The sequence below is a fragment of the Equus quagga genome, chromosome 1 (assembly GCF_021613505.1).
Source record: "Equus quagga isolate Etosha38 chromosome 1, UCLA_HA_Equagga_1.0, whole genome shotgun sequence".
NCBI lineage: Eukaryota > Metazoa > Chordata > Mammalia > Perissodactyla > Equidae > Equus > Equus quagga.
Genome location: NC_060267.1, coordinates 169,949,563 through 169,970,348, shown reverse-complemented (window position 1 = coordinate 169,970,348; position 20,786 = coordinate 169,949,563). Strand labels below are relative to the sequence as shown.

General features: G+C 37.0%; 1 protein-coding gene across 1 annotated transcript in view; it reads right to left on the bottom strand.

Moving 5' to 3' along the window:
* PPP2R3A (protein phosphatase 2 regulatory subunit B''alpha) overlaps positions 1–20,786 on the bottom strand; it is a 157,873-nt gene that overhangs the window by 118,955 nt on the left and 18,132 nt on the right. Inside the window, exon 2 of the mRNA XM_046662397.1 lies at positions 5,117–5,305. The gene's annotated coding sequence lies outside the window, so the exon portion shown is untranslated. The remainder of the gene's footprint in view (positions 1–5,116; positions 5,306–20,786) is intronic.

Genomic DNA, 20,786 nt, shown 5'->3' with positions numbered 1-20,786 from the left:
TACCAGAGGAAGAGATTAAATTGGACCTTATAAGCAAAAAGGAATTCTACAAAGGCTACAGAGGTATGAAAAGAACTTGTGTGTTTGGAGAATTATAAGGAGTTTGATATTACGGAAGTTGAAATGTACAGTATGGATTTTACAGTTTTAAGGTCTCTTCCAAACAGTACAAACAAAAACAGGAGTGTAAACTCCATATTCAAAGAACCTAGGAGACACCTATAACCTCAAATCACTATACATAAAGATAGAAAACAATAGGAGGAATGGTAAATGACTTAGCAGAGTAAAAAGGAGGAAGGGATACTCATGGCAAGCAAACCAATTCACCCTCCACAACCCAAAAAAGGCCCAGGTTTGGAGGTACCGAGTATCACAGAAAATGGGCTGGGGTAGAGGATTAAACATGGGGGAATTGTTTGAAAGTCTGCAAAGGAACAGATAGTCGTTCCCATCTCCACTCCACAAACTCAGAAATCATCCCTCCTTCACCCTGATCAAGACACGAAGTTTACTTACTGACAAAAAAAACTGAACCAGAAAAGCACCAACTCTGGGGGCATCAGACACAGAGGATAGTAAAGGACTCAAAACTGAGTAAAAGTCTACATTCTGAATAATTAAGCCCATCAGCCCCCTTTCCCCTGCTCAGGTTCAGGTCACTAGAAACCAGATTTTTCACCTACTCTACTGCGGATTAAAGAATCCTTTTCAGATTAGCAATCCCATCTAACCACATGATTACCTTAAAGTGAAGCCCACCAACTGACAAATGGACCCACAAACACAGAGCTTCCGCTCAGCTTATTAGAGCCTCACTTTTATTTTAAATCAACTTTACTGATGTATAATTTACATACAATAAAAATGTACATATTAAGTGTACTGTCCAATATGGTTTAACAAGAAACATGTAACCACTGCCTTAAAAAAGAACATTTACATCACCCTAAAACTATCCTTGTGCCCTTTACCAATCAATTTCCTTAACCTACAATATTTGATAACTACTGATGTGGTTCCTATCACTATAGATTAGTTTCACCAGTTCCAGATCTTCATATGAATGTAATCACATAATATACATACCCTTCAGTCTGGCTTCTCTCACTTAGCACAACGCTTTTGAAATCCATCCACCTTACTGCAAGCATCAGTTGTATATTCCTTTTTACTGCTTACTAGATATTCTACCATATGAATATGCCAAAATGGATGGACATTTGGGTTGTTTCTAGTTTGGGCTACTATGAACTAAAGCTGCTATAAACATTCATGTAAAAGTCTTTTTTGTGGATATGTGTTCATTTCTTTTGGGTAATTAACAATGGAATTACTGAATCATGAGAAGTGTACATTCAACTTTATAAAAACCTGTAAAACTGTTTTCGAAAGTGGTTCTACCATTTACTCTCATCAGCAACACTTGAGAGCTCTAGTGGCTCTACATCCTTTTGGATACTTGTCAGTTTCTTTAATTTTAGCCATTTTAGTGGATGTGAAGTGGTATCACACTGTGGCTTTAATTTGTATTTCCCTGATGACTAATGATGCTGAGCATTTTTTCACATGCTTATTAACAATTCACATATTTTCTTTGTGAGGTGTCTATTCAAATCTTTTGGGTTGTCTCTAATTACTGAGTTCTAAGCATTTATATATTTTAGATACAGATGATACCTCCTGGTCTGTGGCTTCCCTTTCCATTTTCTTAGCAGTAGCTTTTGAAGAGCAGGAGGTTTTAATCCTACTAACTTCTATTAATCCAATTAATCAATTTTTCTTTTATAGTTAATACATTTGTAACCTATCTTAAAATCTCTGCCTATCCCAAGGTCATGAAGATTTTTCTCAAGGGTTTTTTTGGTGGTTCTATAGTTGCAACTTTTAAGCATGTTTAGGTCTATGAACTGTTTTGAATCAATTTTTATGTATGGTATGAGGCCGAGTTTGAAGATCATCCAGCACCATTTGTTCAAAAGGTTATCCTGTCCCCATTGATTTAGGTTGGAGCCTTTGTTGAAAAACAAATGACCATATATATGAGCTTACTTCTGGATTCTCTATTTTTTTTGTCTTTATATACACCAATACCATTCTGTCTTAATTATTACAGCTTTATAGTAACTCTTAAAATCATAATGTAAATCTTCCAATTTTTTTCTTTTTTAGAATTATTTTGGCTATTCTATGTCTTTTGCACTTCCATATCAACAGTAGAATCAGCTTGCCAATTTTTACAAAGAAAACCTGCTGGGATTTTGATCAGAATTTCATTGAATCTAAATCTCCAGTTGCTGACAACAGAGATCTTAACAGTATCAAGTCTCTAATCCATGATCATAATATTTCCCTCCATTTATTTGATGCTCTTTAATTTCTCTCAGCAATGTCTGTAGGCATTTCATTAAATTTATTCCCAAGTATTTCATATTTTTTGATGCTAATGCAAATGGTATTACTTTAATTTCATTTTCCATGTGTTTGTTGCTAATATTAGAAATACAGTTGATTTATGTATATTGATCTTGTCACTTGCCACTTTGCTAAATTCACTTACTAATTATAGTATTTTTTCGGGTAAATCCCTTGGATTTTCTATATAGACTATCATGCTGTCTGAGAACAGAGGTAGTTTTACTTTTTCCTTTCCAATACTTACTGCCTTACTGCCTATAGCACTGGCTAGGATCTTCAGAACAATACTGAATAGAAGTGGTAAGTTCTGAAATCCTTGCCTTGTAACCTGATCTCAGGGAAAAGTATTCAGTCTTTCACTATGAAATATGATGATAGCTGCAGAGTTTTTGGTAGATACCCTTTGTTAGATTGAAAAAGTTCTCTTCTATTTACAGATTTTTGAGAGTTTAAAAAAATCTCATATGGTTGTTTAAAAAAATAACAAATGTTGGAAAGGATGTGGAGAAAAGGGAACCTTCATACGCTGTTGGTGGGAATGCAAACTGGTGCAGCCACTATGGAAAACAATATGGAGATTTCTCAAAAAATTAAAAATAGGAATACTATATGACCCAGCTATTCCACTACTGGGTATTTATCCAAAGAACTTGAAATTAACAATTCAAAGAGACTTATGCACCCCTATGTACACTGCATTATTCACAATAGCCAAGAAGTGGAAGAACCCAAGTGCCCATCAACTGATGACTGAATAAAGAAGATGTGGTATATACATACAATGGAATACTACTCAACCATAAAAAAAGACAAAATTGTCTCATTTGCAACAACACAGATGGACCTTGAGGGTATTATGTTAAGTGAAATCAGCCAGACAGAGAAAGACAAACACCATATGATTTCACTCATATGTGGAAGATAAACTAATACATGGACAAAGAGAACAGTTTACTGGTTACCAGAGAGGAAGGGGGTTGTGGGGTGGACATAAGGGGTAAAGGGGCACATTTATATGGCAACTGACAAATAATAATGTACAACTGAAATTTCACAATGTTATAAGCTATTATGACTTCAGTAAAAAAAAAAAAAAAACTCAGAGCACTATTAAAAGAAAACCCTCATATGGTTGTTTAATTTTGTCAAATACTTATTCTGTATCTATTGAGATGATCACATAATTTTTACCCTTTATCTTTATTAATGGAGTTGAACAGGGGTGAGAAAACTGAAATTCATATCAGGATGCAAGACATAATGTTTAAAATTAATGAGTGATGAATTTTCAATATATATGCATTTATAAATATGGAGGTAAATAATGAAATAAATAGCTAATAAAAAAATTGACAGTGGTTGTCTCTGAGGAGCAGGCCAAGTGGAAGTTTCTGGTATTTTTAAAAAGCCTTTTAAGCAATGACACTTTAAATATGATAATTAATACATAATATTTGATAATAAATTTTAAAAATTAAAAATAGGTTCTAGAGAGATGTGAAGATGAGGCTGGGGCTGATTATTGTGTGCTAAGGCTAGTAAGCAAGGGTGTAGGGGAGATGAATGCAGCTTCAGGCACAGGTTGTTTTGGTGGGGTGTCCAGGAGAAGATATTCCCCATGCAGATGGATATACATGGCAGTGAAGAGACAGAAGTTGAAAATAAAGATTTGGGAGTAAGCACCAGATAAAGGTTTTAAAGCCACAAGAGTGGACAAGACTGGACACGCACAGGGTGAGAAAAGGGTCAAGCACAAAACTCTGAGGAAGGCTGGCATGTATAGGGTGAGGAGAAGGATGCAAGGAAGGAGATAGAGAATGAATTTTCAAAGGGCAGGAAGAGAACTAGCAAATGTGACATAGAAGTCAAGGCAAGAAAGTGTTTCATTCTTCCAACATGCTGAATTCCAAAGATTTTATGTATACAGACAAACACTGGAGCTGTATTTTTCTTTTATAGGTGGTTCTCCCTAATTTCATGGAGAAATTTGCAAGTTAATAAAACCAAACATAAATGTAATGATGGAAAATAGGGAGTGGTATTACACATATTTTTTATGTTGCTATTTATGTATTCTATTTCAGGAAACATCTGGAGCAGAGAGTATGAGGTAAAGATCTTCCAATGCTTATCTCAACTGCTGAAAGGGTTCAAGAAGAAAATGATCAACATAAATTTTGGATGCAAGAGAAGATTGGTTGAATATCCATGTCACTTAGATGGGACATTTGAAGGCTAAGAGGAGAAAAAACTGTAGAAAAGTGCCTAAAACTTTTTGTTTAACAGAGTATCGAAGGTGTGATGATTCAGAAATAATGAGTCATTTAGAAATAATAAAACTATTAGTTTGCCCGGAAAACACAGGCACTCTTTGGTGGATGACTCAGTATGGAAACTGATCCCAAGAGAACAATTTAGAGGAATACGAAAACATATACCATAGAACTATTTGCAGGATAAAAAAGGAGACCTGGAATATCTTCCTTGTTGTGTTCATTGCAAAAATCGTTGAGAAAATAAATTAAGAAATCTCTTAGAAGGGAAGATTTTTCTAATGCTCAAAGAAATGAACATGAAAGAACAATTAATGCTTCAGGTATAGGGGTAAGGTCTTAATGAGACTAAAAGTAAAATAAGAACATCTCAGCAGCAGGCCTAATTTGAGCATATGGGGATTAGGAAGTGCTTAAAAACTTACTTTTATTTTCACTCTAGTGGAGAAACAGGATATGTGGCTGAGGGGAAAAGCACCAGGTGGGCAGTCAGGAGCTCCTCGTCCCAGCTTCTGCTTCTGCACTGACCAGCTCAGTAAGCTGGTCAAGTCACTTCCCTCACTGGGATTTCACCTTCTCTTCTGGAAAAATAGGACGAAAGATGGCTCTGGAGTCTAGGGAACATGAGAAAAGCAAAAATATTTTTCTTAGTTTGAATTAGGAAAAAGATATTTTATCAGAGAATTATTTTGTATTATTTGAAGCGGGAAGCACAATGAACTGGCTATTAATTTTTAAAGTATATATTTGCAAAGCTACTGATTTCTCTAAGAACTGGCTCTGAAAGGAAAATTTGGAGGTTAAACTTTTACCGTTTTATAATTTTTAAAAAACTTCTCTATTATATATTTCAAAACATTAACAACAGTTGTCTCTGTCTGCTGGTAGTATTTTAGTTAATTCACATATTTTCCTTTTCTAAGTCTTTTTCTTATTTTGGAGGAGATCATATAAAAATCTAACACATTCTGTAGATAAACATCATTTGGACAGTTTACAAGAACATATATACAACATAGTTATTAAACATTTGAGTGCCGCTATATACTACATACTCTTAAGATGAGAACTACAAATTCTATGATTTTGCCTCAAACAGCTTATAACGTGAGTGGGCTGAGAGGATACCTCACCTTTATATCAAGGAAGGCACCCCAGAGAGGAAGACTGCCAAGCCCGGTCCTGGAGTAAAGTATATGCCCGCAGAAAGGGAAAATGCCTTGTGGACAAAGAGGGCAAGGCAGGAGGTGGCATGGAATGTGTGAGGAGCTACCAGGAGTTTCCTATCATGCCAGTGTCAAGTTTGAAGACAGGCATCTAGGTGCTACAGCTAAAGGGGTGAGGCAGAGGCAACAAAGCATCAGAGAGCCCCTGAGAGGTTTCAGTGGAGAGAGGGGGAGCCAAGGTCAGACTTCCACTGTAGGCCCACCACTCTGTAGCACTGCAGAGGACAGACTTGAGGAAGTAAGACCAAAGCCGGGCAGACCAGGCAGAAGGGCTCTGCAGAGCGCAGAAGAGAATCAGCAAGGCTATAAAAGAAGGCAGCTGACAAGCTTCAGTGACCAACCCAGGATCACAAATCTAGAAGCAAGACCTGAACGGAAGTTTTTTGTCTTTAAATCCTGTGCTTTTCCACAACCCTGTGCAAGCACAAATTCTGGTCAAAGTTGACAACAGATCTTAAATTCATCTTTATTAAGTAAATCATGGATCTTTTAAAAAAACTTTATTCATTAATGTATATCAAGTATCCAAAATGTTCAGGGCATTACAGAAAACAAGCAACACTCCTGTCTTGTAGGAACTTATGGGATAAAAGAAATGAAACAAAAAGGAATAGATCAATTCATTCAACAGGTATTTATTGAAGCCCTCCTGGACCCTGATGGAGATCACATTCTAGTGACAGTTCTTTTGAGAACATAATTTTTATATCCTCCTTTTCCTTCCTGACAAGTTCATTTTGGTACAAGCGAGCAAGTGTAGAAGGTGACCAGGAATTGGGACTAAAATAAATAGAAAAATGGGTCAGGGGAAAACTTGCTTGAATGGAACAAGAGAAAAATCCCAAAGGATGGCATGGATAGCAGTAAGTTGGGAAGGAGCCTGGAACCGCCTTCAACTTAGCTGGGATTTGAGAGATGAAAGTTATTTATTTTTTACAACAGTTTTAATCTTTACAAAAGTAATGACTGTAGAAATAATACATGCCTGCTGGAACACAAAAAAAAAAAAAGAAGAGAGAGAGAGAAATATAAAGAGGAAAACAGAGATCACACCTAGAGATAGAATCAATGTGAACATTTTTGTAAATGTTCTTTTTGCTTTAAACATACACATACACACAAACAGACATGGGGATTTTTGCGAATATATACCTTTTTTTTTTGACAAAAGTGAGACTAATTGTTTATTACCTGCTTTTTCCATAAACAGAGGAAAATATCTTTCCTTGAAAATAAAAATCTACATCATACATCTTACATACATTGTGTGGATATACTGAATTTACTTACTCAATTCTCTACTAAGGCACATCAGGCTGTACAAGTAAGGTGCAGAAAGGAAGCGAGCAGCAAGTAAATGATAGAAGTGACTTTAGCTGTGGCAGCATTTTGAATATTCTAAAGGTGGAAAGAGGTAAGACATATGGAAGCTCACGAAATTTTAATGTTCCAGACATAAGATGAATAATGTCTGAATCTGGGATTCTTTGTGGATGAAGAATTTCCAAAAGGGAAACAAAAAAAATAGACTGCAACCCAACACTTACTAAAAATGAAGTAATTTCAAATCTTCACATCTGCAGAACAGATAGAATGTCAAAGAAAGCTTACTCAGACAACTGAAAACAGTGGGTGGACTGCCAGGGAAAAACCAAGTGCCCTTCTAGTGATCATCCACAACCACAGCTTTCCAAGGAGTGACAGAGCTCCCCAAATTGTGCTCTAACAGAAAGTGCACTGAGCCTTTCTTACGACACGTTAAGTGGCCTAAGACTTCATTCCTGTATCCTCTCTGGGCCTCTGTCTCCTCAAGTGCTTGGGTGGGCTCTTTGAGTTACAGACTGCTTGTCAGAGTTCCTTGGAAGTTGCCAATAGTAGGCATTTCCCACTGCAATCAGAACAGCTCTGGTTTTATCTGTTTTACATATTGGATCTCCAGAAAGTATTTGAAAAAATAGAGTTCCACAACTAAAAAATATTCTTAAAATCACAGGATTAAAAAAAAAATATCATTTACCCTCAGATTATTTGTTAATCACAAAGGTAAAAATGTAAATTTATAATGGAGGGATCTGAAAGTCACCACCTTAACACCATAGTTAAATTTAGCCTCAATAACGGTGGGACAATCAGATAATATATACCTCTCGAGATGATGCAATATGAAGACTGAAGTATCATTCATGGAGTTTTCTTGCCAAAAAACTTAGCTTTAACCAATCTTTTAGATCTGATGTCCAATTACAGGAAATATAGCCAAAAGAGAAATAAGTTAAACAATACCATGAGGAAACAGAAATTCATGATATGGATCATTTTATAAGACCACTGGCCTGATCTCTTTAGTAAGTCAGTATCACGAGGGAAAAAGTATGCGAATAGAGGTGGGTTGCGCGGAAGAAGGTGGAGGGAACACCAACTACAAAGACTCTGAGGAGTTAGCATGTCTTGAATATTTTAGCAAGAGTGAGAACATCAGTGTGACTAGACTTTGACTTTTATTGAGTGAGATGGGAAGCTACTGAAGAATTTTGAGCAGAGAAACGACATCTTGGTGAGGAAGACTGGCCCTGAGCTAATATTTGTTACCAACGTTCCTCCTTTTGTTTGACAAAGATTGTCCCTGAGCTAACATCTGTATCAATCTTCCTCTATGTTGTATGTGGGATGCCACCACAGCATGGCTTGACAAGCAGTATGTAGGTCCGTACCCAAGATCCGAACCTGCAAACCCCAGGGTGCCAAAGCAGAGCACGTGAACTTAACCACTACACCACCAAGCTGGCCCCCTGACTTTCTTTTTAACAAGATCATTCTGGTTGCTCTGATGAGAAGAGACTACAGGGGACAAGAATGGAAGCAGGGAGACCAAAAAGGGGGCCAAATTTGCCTGGAATACTCCAGGCAAAAGACGATGCTGATTTGGACCAGGTGGTAGCAGGGGAAGGGTGAGAAGTAGTCAGATTCTGTATATATTTTGAAACAAGAGTCAATGGGACAGATGCATGGGTTCTGTAGAAAAGAGGGAGGTCAAGGATGAATCTAAGGGTTGATTTTTAAAAACTTGTTTTGTTTGAACAACTGGAAGAAGAAAACTGATGTTAACTGAGACTGGGAAGACTGCAGGAAGGACAGATTTGTTGGTGGTAGAGGGAGTGGTGGTGGCAAGGAAAGTCAGTAGTTCAGTTTCGGATGTTACTTTTGAGATGTGCATTAGACATTCAAGTAAAGATGTGCAGAAAGCTATTGGAGAATTGAGTCTGGACTTTAGTGGAGAGATTGGGCTGATACAAATTTGAGAGTCATATTTAAAGTCTTGAGACCAGATGAGATCACCAAGGAGTGGCTATAGAAAGACAAGAGAAAGAAATACAAAGAAGTATTTATTCTATAATAAATCTTATTCTGTAAGATTCTATAGAAATCTATTTATATATAGGAATATAGAAAGAAACGTCCAAAGGCTGAGCCCTGGAGCACTGAAACATGAAGAGCAACACTGTCCAATGGAACTTTCTGTAATGACGAAATATTTACATATCTGTGCCATTAATAGGTAGCCACTATTCACATGTGGCTATTGAGTGCTTGAAATATGGCTAATGCAACTGAATAACTGAAAATTTCATTTAAATAGCTGCGTGAACTAGTGGCTACAGTATTGGACAGCACAGACCTTGAGTTCAGGGAAGTGAAGAGGAATCAGCAGAGAAGACTGAAAAGAAGTGGCCAGAGAGGGAGGAATCGTCAGACAATTTTCCATGGGTCTCTCATGTCTCTGCACATGTTCCACGCAAGGCACTGACTGTCTTGACAAATATGCTATTTGATGTGATATCATAGTTCTGGACTATCTTTTCAAGAATGTTTGTAAAGCAAACAGCCTTAGAAGACTTGGCAGTGTCTCCCTCCAGAGCAAAGGGTTACTGAAAAGTATAATAAAGATAATGTTTTCCTCTGGAAAAGAGAGAAAGCATGCTTATTACCCATTATAAAAGATTTGGGTTCTCTAAGATCAGGTTTCCTCTCTAATAACAATCCACCATGTGTGCAAGTGTAATCTGGTCCTCTTCACATTGCCTCAGAGGCAACTGGGGCTCAGGGAACCAGTACAAAAATCCTACTAGTCCAGCTACTGCTCCTCCCATAAGTAATAAGTTGTCTTTTGTCTCTGATCCAGAAGTCTCGTGTCTTCTACCACCATTCACGAAACTGGCAGGTGAACTTGTTAGCTTATAAATAGGGTAAAATCTTAGATCCTTCAGTTCTTGACGAGTATCTAAGAATAAAGTGAAGACAGTGTTTCAAGGAGGACAGGTGATTAACTCTGTTCCTGAATGTTAAGTCAGACTAGTATTGAGAAACGATAGACGTCGACATCACTGGTAGCCGATTAAGAGAGGTTTTGATGAAATTGTGGAGGCAGAAATCTGACTGGCTTGAGTACAAAAAGGAATAGGAAGAGAAAAACTAGCAACAGAATATAGACAACTCTTTCAAGAAGTTTTGTTGTGAAGTTTAAGTGAAATAAGGCAATAGTAAGAGGGAAAAGTCGAGCTAAAGGGTTTCTTTTTAAGAGAGGAGAAATAAAAGAATATTTTCATACATAAGACAATGATTCAGAAGGGGAAAACTGATACAAGAGAAAGAATCACAAAGCATTTAGATTAGTTCTTTCACAGTAACAGGAGAGAAAGTAGAGTATATGGATACCACTACAGGTAGTGGGTAGCTGTGGTGATGAAAGCTCCTTTTCTCCTATTGCTTTTCTGAAATAGGAAGCAAGACTGTCAAAGTTAATGGTAGGGAAGAGACGGTGAACGTATGAGGAGACTGAAGACATGCAACAGTCATCTAAAAGGAGATGAAACAGAGAAAATCCCTGGGAAAATCTAGTATGCTTGCCAGGCAACATTATGGGTCCACTTGAGGCTATGATCATTAATTTAATGCAAGCTCAGTAGCATGGTTTTGCAGGCATGGAACAGGCAAGAACTGGATTTAATCAGCACTGTGGTAAAGTGAGAGAGCGGCAAAGGAATTGAGATGGTACGCAAGGGAGAGATGATAATGACTGATGATGGAATCTAAACCTCTATCCTATCTCCTGAAATTCTAACCCTTCCTTTCAGTGAGCCCTGTGGGACTCAGGGTAGATATCAGCAAAATCCCCATATCGTTGACTTCTCCTCTGAAGCTTTCTTTAACTTCCTGTATCTTCTTATTTAAACTGAAACTAGGCTCTCCCCTGAGGATGCTGCTTTCCCTGTTGTCCTCTTAGATGATGACTCTTTTTCTCTTCCACACTCTTCAAACATGAGCCTGGTAGATGCCTTTCTTGTTCTGCATTACTACTTCCTGTCCATTCTCCCTTTGCCATCTCCCAAAATCCCCTGCAGTGATCACATATCATTAGACTCTACCACCCACTACCCTTCCTTACTGCAGTATTTAAGGTTCCCCAAGGTCACTCTCTTTCACTCCTTGATTTTAGCTTTTGACTCACAGTCACTCCAACACTATTTCTGTTATAATTCTTATTGATTTCAACATCCAAATAGATAATCCCTCTGCTATCTTGGGCTCTTAGTTTCTTGACCTTTTCTCCACACTGATAATTACGTTGATCTTGTTTTCTACCTTGTCTCAGCCACTTTCTCCCATGATCATACCCTAAGCCTTTAGAACATTTAAAAGTATATTTTGATAACCACAAATCTAAAGGACTATCATTTACCAAAAATTTACTGGTGAGTTCAGCATAAGACCACCCCTCTGTAGGCCTCCACTGGCAGAGTTGAGGGAATTGTCACATATCAGGCATAAGACCACCCTCTGCAGGAATTCACGTTCCCCTCATCAACAGACGAGAGAGAGCAAGAACTAGGCATGCTTCCTTTACGAGGCCTCTTCTCTTGGGCTTGTATTCCTTAGATGTGGGGAGAGCTGTCTGTGAACATTTCGGGTAGAGGCAGAGGCATGCTGCTATGGTGACTGACCCTTTTTGAACCCAACTCTCAAAGGAAAGATTCATGTTATTACATGATGATTTTTAAAGTATTTATATGCTAGGTATTGCGCTGAGCACTTAAATGCCTTATCTAATTTAATTTTTATGTCAACATCGAAGTTAGTGTTATCTCCATTTCACAGATGAGGAAACTGAGGCTACAAAAAAAACCCTGGCTTATATTACATACTTAGAAACTGGAAAAACTGATTTGAGCCCATGTATCTCTAACGTCAAAGCCTCTCTGTCCTATGCTATGTCTGTATTAAGGGTAAAGGAGCTGGGGTAGTTAGTACCCGAGTTCCTGCCATACTCCCAGATTTCTCAACCTCTAGGGCAGGAATTGTATCAAAATCTTAGTAGGCACAAGAAAAAGAAAGGAATGATGGAAGGAAGGAAGGAAAGAGATAAGAAATCTACAGAACATTGAAGTCATTGTAGTAACTTGGATAGAAAGAACAGAAAGGTTTCTTTTTTTAACCTCAATTTTGTGTTTCAGAAGGCATGAAAACCTAATAAATTTATTAGTGAACGGTGAAATTGTGACATATAAAATAGCCATATTAAATAAAATCATAACATTGAGTTAATGGAGTAAAATTTAAAGTTAGACTCTTAAAAACCAATGAATAAGGTGAATGCTACTTACCTGAACTTCGGACTATGAGTATATGGACAAGCTTTATAAGCATAATTAAGACAATGAGCTTGTTCAACAACAAAACTGACTGGGACATAATTAAAAGCATACTCACAAATGGCATCATATCCAGAAATAGAACTATATACAAGACATACCATAAAGCCAAGCACAAAGCTTATTTTTTTTAAGAACTAGTGACCTGTGAGATTAAGTCAACAGGAGGGAAATGGAAAGCACAGAAGACTCTAAACCTGGAGGAGCTGCAAATATCAGGGTAAGAAAAAAAGAGTAACTTAACAGAAGAGTGAAATATGAGATATGATTTGGAGAAAACATATAAATACAAAGATTCAGTGCAAAGATTCTCTGAACAGAAGAAACTTAGAATTAATTTCTGTTTATTCACAAAGTATTTATTAAGCATTTATAGCTCTGCTATAGTTTCTCAGGAAGGTGATGCTGGGATTCAGGGTGGCAGTGTGATGGGTCAGGGAAGCAGAAGCAGAGACGAGTCAGGAAGCCACTGAAATTTACTCATCCTCACATCCCACATATAGCCAGGGGACAGCATAAATATAGTTCTTAATATATGAACTGTCAGATGCTGCGAAGCACCCCAAAATTAAACTAGGGTAGGGGAACAGGGCAAAAGACCAATGGAAATATTTCTTGGTAAGAAAAATATGCAGATTATTTTGAGCTGACACAACCTTCATGTGTCCCTCTAGGTCTCACATGTGTCCCTCAACAGAACCCACTGTTCCCCATGTCTTAGTTTTTGTCCTAGATAGAGCTTTGGGATCTTATTTCTGGGCCCCTGATCCCCTCTATTTAATCACCCTGGACATATCTCAGGTGAGGTTTTATCACAAATAAGATCATTCGTTCATTTTGGCACTGATCCACTGAATCTCTGAGCTTGTGCACTGGAAGAGTGCATGAAGCACCTGTCTGTCTACAAGACAATTTCAGACAAAAGGGTACGGTCCTATAGGCTAAAGAGTAGTACCTAATTAAACAAAACAACTTTTGGGGCACAAGTCTGAATTACCACCTAGTGAGGCTCTATGGCCACAAGTTCAGCAGGAAATTTTTCATTCAATATCACAAAAGGGGTGTTGGGGAAGGGGGGAGCTTGGGAAGAGGATACTGAGATCAGACCGGAAAGCAGAGCTGAGAGCAAAGTTCAAATACAAGAAGCCAAAGGGGAGACATGATGGGGGTTCAAACCAAAAGGCCAGAATGAGGTATGGAGGTTGAGCATAGAGGCAGAAATTTGAGAGCAAGAAGGTTGAGAATAAACAGAGAGCTATGTGCTGTAATACAGCAAGTGAGATTGTTCATGACTGACTTTTTATTTTCTGGTCATACATGTATTATCTCAGACTGAGCTGACAGGTCCAAGTCTAGGGTCAAGGCAGTCACCAAGTTTGCCTCACCAACCTGTCATTTGGCCACAAGTACCCTGAGACACTCCCAAAGTTCTTCATTCAGCTGACATTCTACACGTGGGATTGAGGGATCCCTGTATTCTGCAGATGAGGCCCAGCGAAGGTTTCTTATTAATTACTTATTTTATAGACAGACTCGCGCCCAACACACACAATGAAAAAGACTGCCAACAAGGGGCTCAATTATGCTTGTACTATAGCTAGCCAAGTTCTTTTATGAAAGTCTACTTATCAAATAGATCTCTGACTCACCAGTAAGGGGGAACCTGCACCACCGTGATCTCCAAACTTAGCTACCCTATGTCCAAATCCCTGGAGAATGCATTCTTGCATAGGCATTTGGTTACCTAAGCATCTCAAAACATTTTGTCAACCTGGTCTTAGTCCTTTAGGAAAAGCGACACATTCACACTGATAACGAGATAATTAAGAGCTTCTACTGGTAGTACTGTCACCCAGTACACCTATCCCTTGTGGTGCTCCTCCTTATAAATGCCCCTGTTACTACTCACCTGTGCTATGCATGAAGGGCATAAGACAAATCAAACCCCACTAAGTGGGAGTGGGAGGATTAGGACATTTGAATGTCAGTGGTTACCAAGCTAGGCGAGCTGAACGGAACTTAATGGAGATCCCCAGTTTGGTTTGTTATCTGCCTAAACAGACTTTTATCATGAACGTAGCTGATAACAGACTTTGGTCCAAGGTATCTATATCTTGACAGACATTACAGTACAGGTCTTATGGAAATTTCTGGTTATATTCCTAAAGTTAGTCACTTACTTCACCTCACCTCCTAGGGCCTCCATTCCTGTTGGGTGGGAACCATCTGTAAAGATTACTGGGGCAATGAAGCTGCCTACGGCTACAGAATGGACGGTGGTTCATGTTATAAACTGACCTAATCTTTCTTTCCAATACACTCTTATCATCTTTTTTTTTTTGCAGGGGTGGGGAATGGCACATATTTTATACTCCTCTTTCCCCCCCACCCCCAGAGCTCAGGGCACCAACCAATTCCTTTTCAAACAAATCTTCTCTCTTACGTACTGAACAAGAGATGTCCCTACTTCTTAGAGATCTGTCTTGTCCACAGACTATTTGGGATAACTCTACATGTCACATGCTTTCCAATCCCTGGTCAAATTTAGTTGGGACACTGACTCAAGGTAGACCAATCACATTTTCTCTCCAGGGCACTTGGAACTAAAGCACTGAAACACTGTCAATTAGCTGAAAGCTCTGGGTCTTAAAGGTCCTATAGATGTGATGGCTAAGGCGACTGTTTTGGGCCATATAGGATGAGTAACATGGCAGGAAAAGCTGGTGTTAAGAAAACAGAGCAGACGCGATATAGAGAGAAAGAAAAACAGAAGCATGTTCAGTTTCCATGATGGCTGGCTGTACTTAATAAAACTGGAGTGAACTGATGTGCTCCCTGTGTATTTTTACTATAAACAACAATTTTACTTGTGTATCTTTAAGTGGATATTTATTCCTTAAAACCAATGAATTTCTATGACATGCAAACATACACCTTCATTGATTCCACTTGTACATCTTTAGTCCCTCTTTTTCTTTCAGCTCTTGCTTTCATAATACTCTACCTCCTTCCCTCACTTGTTCTCTCTCTTCATTTAATAATCTCTAGCCAAAAAATCATCATATGTAATGGATACTTACCATAGTTTTTTAGCTGCCCAGAATCTTTCTGACATTCTAATCTTCGATTATAATGAGGGCAGTTGAGCAACACATGTGCCCATCTGCTTACTTTTTAAGACCAAAGCAACAACATGGATTGAAAGGAGGAAATTATTATCCTTCTGAAAGTGAGCAGCAGCAATACTGTGCGCTTCAGCTAGAGGCCATCATTTGACACATCCTGTCCCTACACTCCAACGATGATACATGTCTTTTCCAGGCTGGTCATTCTGGGTGCAGGCCGAACCTGACCTCAACCAGTACAATTTCAGTGATAGGCCTACGATGCAGATAAGTGTTTCCCAACCTTTTTTGACTAACGCACTTTAAAATGTAATATTGGAAACCTCCTTATGAATTAAAAAAAATCATTAAGAAAATTTTTGTACAACATATGATAAAGCAATTTTAAGTAAAAATATTTTATCTTAGATCAGCACTTTATTAAAGATTTAATATAAAGTGCATGTGGCAAAGTCTTTAATTATACCGACAATATTTAAGGACAAATTTTGACTTCACAGTAGATGAACTGTTTTATCATGTAAAGAAAATCATATGTTGTCAAATGAAATTGTCAAAAAATTAAAAGAAGGATTTCCAGCCAAATGTACTAAATTAAAAGATGGACTTAACACCAAATATATATTGAAACATAGACTGAAATTTAATTTGTGCTATAGCATACAAAATAAACAAACTGCTTTTATAACCTGGTACTTGGAATTGTTTCATTTTCAGCTTATAAAAATCAACTGCTTAATTTGAAAATTTGGAGTTTTAGTTTTTATATGTCAAGGAAGGAGAAATGGTTTCATACTGCTCTTTGAGAGAAGTTCTCAGCAAACAATACATTGTAGAGCTTTATCTCCAATAAATGAAAAGCCAAATCAGATAGAATAACCCTATATATTTTCTTTTTCATATTTTCAAGCATTTAAATCTTTTCTTTTTAGAATTTTAAATATCTAAGAGTACAATCAACTATAATAAAATAAACATTCAGTTGTCTACAATACCAGTTGTATACAAAGTTGAAAATGAATTCTTTTTAGAGCAAACCTCTTCCTTATTTAATACCACATGGAGTCTTTCAATTGACAATCGATTTCAGAAATGAAAGCATCTTAATTTGATTAGGTCTCTTCTATATTTCATGAGATTCAACAGGGTATCTTTACCTTGCTATTTGTATTTGGTGAACCAATCTGACATTATTTTCTCTAGACTGGCTTTAAGAATAGGAAATAGCAAATGTCAATAAGGTGCATGTATGAATACATGTGCAACTGTAAACATAAGACATGCCTGGCAAATGTTTCTATATTTATAATGATTTTTTTTTAAAAAAACCCACTATTTTGAAATAATTATAGATTTCAAGAATTGCAAAGATAGTAGACAATTCCTTTACATCATTCACCCAGTTTCATTTAATCATGTAATTTTTAAGTATTAGAGACATCTTGATGTTTTATAAAAATTTTGATGAGATGAATGCAACTTAAGTATTTCATAAAGAGCATCTTGAAATAGTTCTGCAGAATTATCATCTTCATGCTCCTCATTAATTTATGATATTTTGATATGTGTTTCACACATGTTCCATTTTTAACCACGGTTCATTATGAGTACAAATTAAACTACATTTACAATTAACAACAATTAAAAACAGTGTAAGGTCCTTCTCAAACTCTTCCAAAAAAGAGAAGGAGGAACCACCTCCAAACTCATTGTATGAGGCCAACATTACCCTGATACCAAAACCAGACAAGGACACTACAAGAATATTACAGGCCAAAATCCCTGATGAACACAGATGCAAGAATCCTCAGCAAAATATTAGCAAAACAAATTCAACAGTACAGTAAAAGCATCATACATCATGATCAAGTAGGATCTATTCCAGGGATATAAGGATGGTTCAACATCCACAAATCAATTAATGTGATACACTACATTAACAAAATGAACGATAAAAGTCATATGATCATCACAATAGAGGCTGAAAAAAGCATTTGACAAAATTCAACATCCATTCATGATAAAATCTCTCAACAAAGTGGGTATAGAGGGAATATACCTCAACATACTATAGGCCATGTATGACAAGCCCACAGCTAACATCATAGTCAATGGTGAAGAACTGAAAGCTCTTCCTTTAAGATCAGGAACAGACAAAGATGGTCACTCTTGCCCTTTTATTCAACATAGTATTAGAAGTCCTAGCCAGAGCAATTGGGTAAGGAAAAGAAATAAAAGGCATCCAAATTGGAAAGGAAGAAGTAAAACTGTCTCTATTTTCAGATGACATGATATTATACAGAAAACTCTAAAACTCCACCAAAAAACTGTTAGAACCAACAAATTCACTAAAGTTGTAGGATACAAAATCAATATACAAAAATCAGCTGCATTTCTATATCCTAATAACAAACTAATCAGAAAGAGAAATTAAAATAACCTCATTTACAATTGCATCAAAAAGAATAAAATACCTAGGAATAAATTTAACCAAGGAGGTGAAAGACTTGTACACTGAAAACTGTAAGACACTAATGAAAGAAACTGAAAAAGACATAAATAAATGGGAATATATTCCGTGCTCATAGATTGGAAGAATTAACATTGCTAAAAGTCCATACTACCAAAAGCAATCTACAGATTCAATGCAATCCCTATCCAAATTCCCATGGCATTTTTCATAGAAATAGAACAAACAATCCTTCGATTTGTATGGAACCCCAAAAGACTTGAATATCCAAGCAATCTTGAGCAACAACAACAAAGCTGGAAGCATTTGAAATGCTTCCTGATTTCAAACTATATTACAAAGCTACAGTAATGAAAACAATGTGGTATTGAAATAAAAACAGACACATAAATCAATGGAACAGAATAGGGCCCAGAAATAAACCCATGCATGAACGGTCAATTAATTTAGACAAGGGAGTCAAGAATATACAATAGGGAAAGAACAATCCCTTCAATAAATAGTGTTGGGAAAACTGGACTACACATAACAGAGTAAAATTGGACTACTATCTTATACCATACACAAAAATTAACTCAAAATGGACTAAAGACTTGAAAATAAGACCTGAAACCATAAAACTCCTAGAAGAAAACTTAGGCATTAAGCTCTTTGACAAAGGTCTTGGCAATTATTTTTTTGGTTTTGACACCAAAAGCAAAGGCAACAAAAGCAAAAAGAAACAAGTGGGACTACATTAAACTAAAAAGCTCTGTACAGCAAAGGAAACTATCAACAAAATGAAAAGGCAACGTGTGGAACAGGAGAAAATATTTGCAAACCATATATCTGATAAGGGGCTAATATCGAAAATATATGAAGAACTCATACAACTCAACAGCAAAAAAAAACCACTTCAATTAAAAAATAGGCAGAGAATCTGAATAGACGTTTTTTCAAAGAAGACATACAGACGGTCAACAGGTACATGAAAAGGTGCTAAACAACACTAATCATCAGGAGAATGTAAATAAAAACCACAGTGAGATATCACTACATACCTGTTACAATGGCTATTACCAAAAAGACAAGAAATAACAAGTGTTGGTGAGGATGTGGAGAAAAGGGAACCCTTGTGCACTGTTGGTGGGAAAGTAAATTGGTGCAGCCACCATCGAAAACAATGTGAAACTTCCTCAAAAAATTACAAATAGAACCCCATATGACCTAGCAACTCCACTTGTGGATATTTATCTGGAGGAAACAAAAACATTAACTTGAAAAGATTCTACACTCCCATGTTCATTGCAGCATTATTCACAATAGCCAAGACACTGAAACAATGTAAATGTCCATCGATGAATGAATGGATAAAGAAAACGTATATATATACAATGGAATATTATTCAGCCAAAAAAAGAAGGAAACCCTACCATTTGCGACAACGTGAACGGCCCTTGACAGCATTACACTACAAGAAAAAGAGTTACATAGAGAAAGACAAATACTGTGTGATCTCATTTATGTGCGGAATCTAAAAGAACCAACCAAAGCAAAACCAAACTCATAGATACAGAAAACAGACTGGTGGTTGTCAAAGGTGAGGGGTGAGCAAAATGGGTGCAGGTGGTCAGGAGATACAAACTTCCAGTTATAAAATAAAGAAGTCCTGAGGATGTAATGTACAGCAGGTGACTATAGTTAATAATACTGTACTGCATATTTCAAAGTTGCTAAGAGAGTAAATCTTAAAAGTTCTCATCAGGGGCCAGCCTGGTGGTGCAGTGGTTAAGTTTGCACGTTTGGCTTCAGAGGCCAAGGGTTCACCAGTTCGGATCCCAGGTGCGGACATGGCACTGCTTGGCACGCCATGCTGTGGTAGGCATCCTACATATAAAGTAGAGGAAGATGGGCACGGATATTAGCTCAGGGCCAGTCTTCCTCAGCAAAAAGAGGAGGATTGGCAGCAGATGTTAGTTCAGGGCTAATCTTCCTCAAAAAAAAAAAAGCAAAAAAAAGTTCTCATAAGAAAAAAACATTTCTAACTATGTGTTGTGATGGATGGTAACTAAACATATTGTGGTGATCATTTTATAATATATAAAATACTGATTCACTATGATGTACACCTGAAACTAATATGTTATATGCCAATTATAGATCAATAAAAAAATTAAAATAGTGTAATGTTCAAAAATCACCAAAGATGTCAAACGGACAAGTACTGGAGATTATGGCCACATTCAACCAATATCTCCTAACCACTGTTCACATCTCATCACTCAAGTTGTGTTTTTAAACAAAAACAATTCAAATAATTAGTTTATTTATTAATTTCCCAAAAAGCAGTTATTGATAGAGACACTATTATTGCCTTCAATGATATAAATTGATTCTAAGATGAATTTATAAGCTAATTCTAAAATTTCACATAGAAGAGAAAATGTGCAAGACTCAAGATAACTTTGGGGTGGGGGGACAAACGCAAAGTAATAGCAATATTTTTCCCTTAAACTGAGCAGTGGCTAACAAGTATTCATTGTACTGCCAGGCTTTACACTTTACATATGTTTTACAAATACTGTACT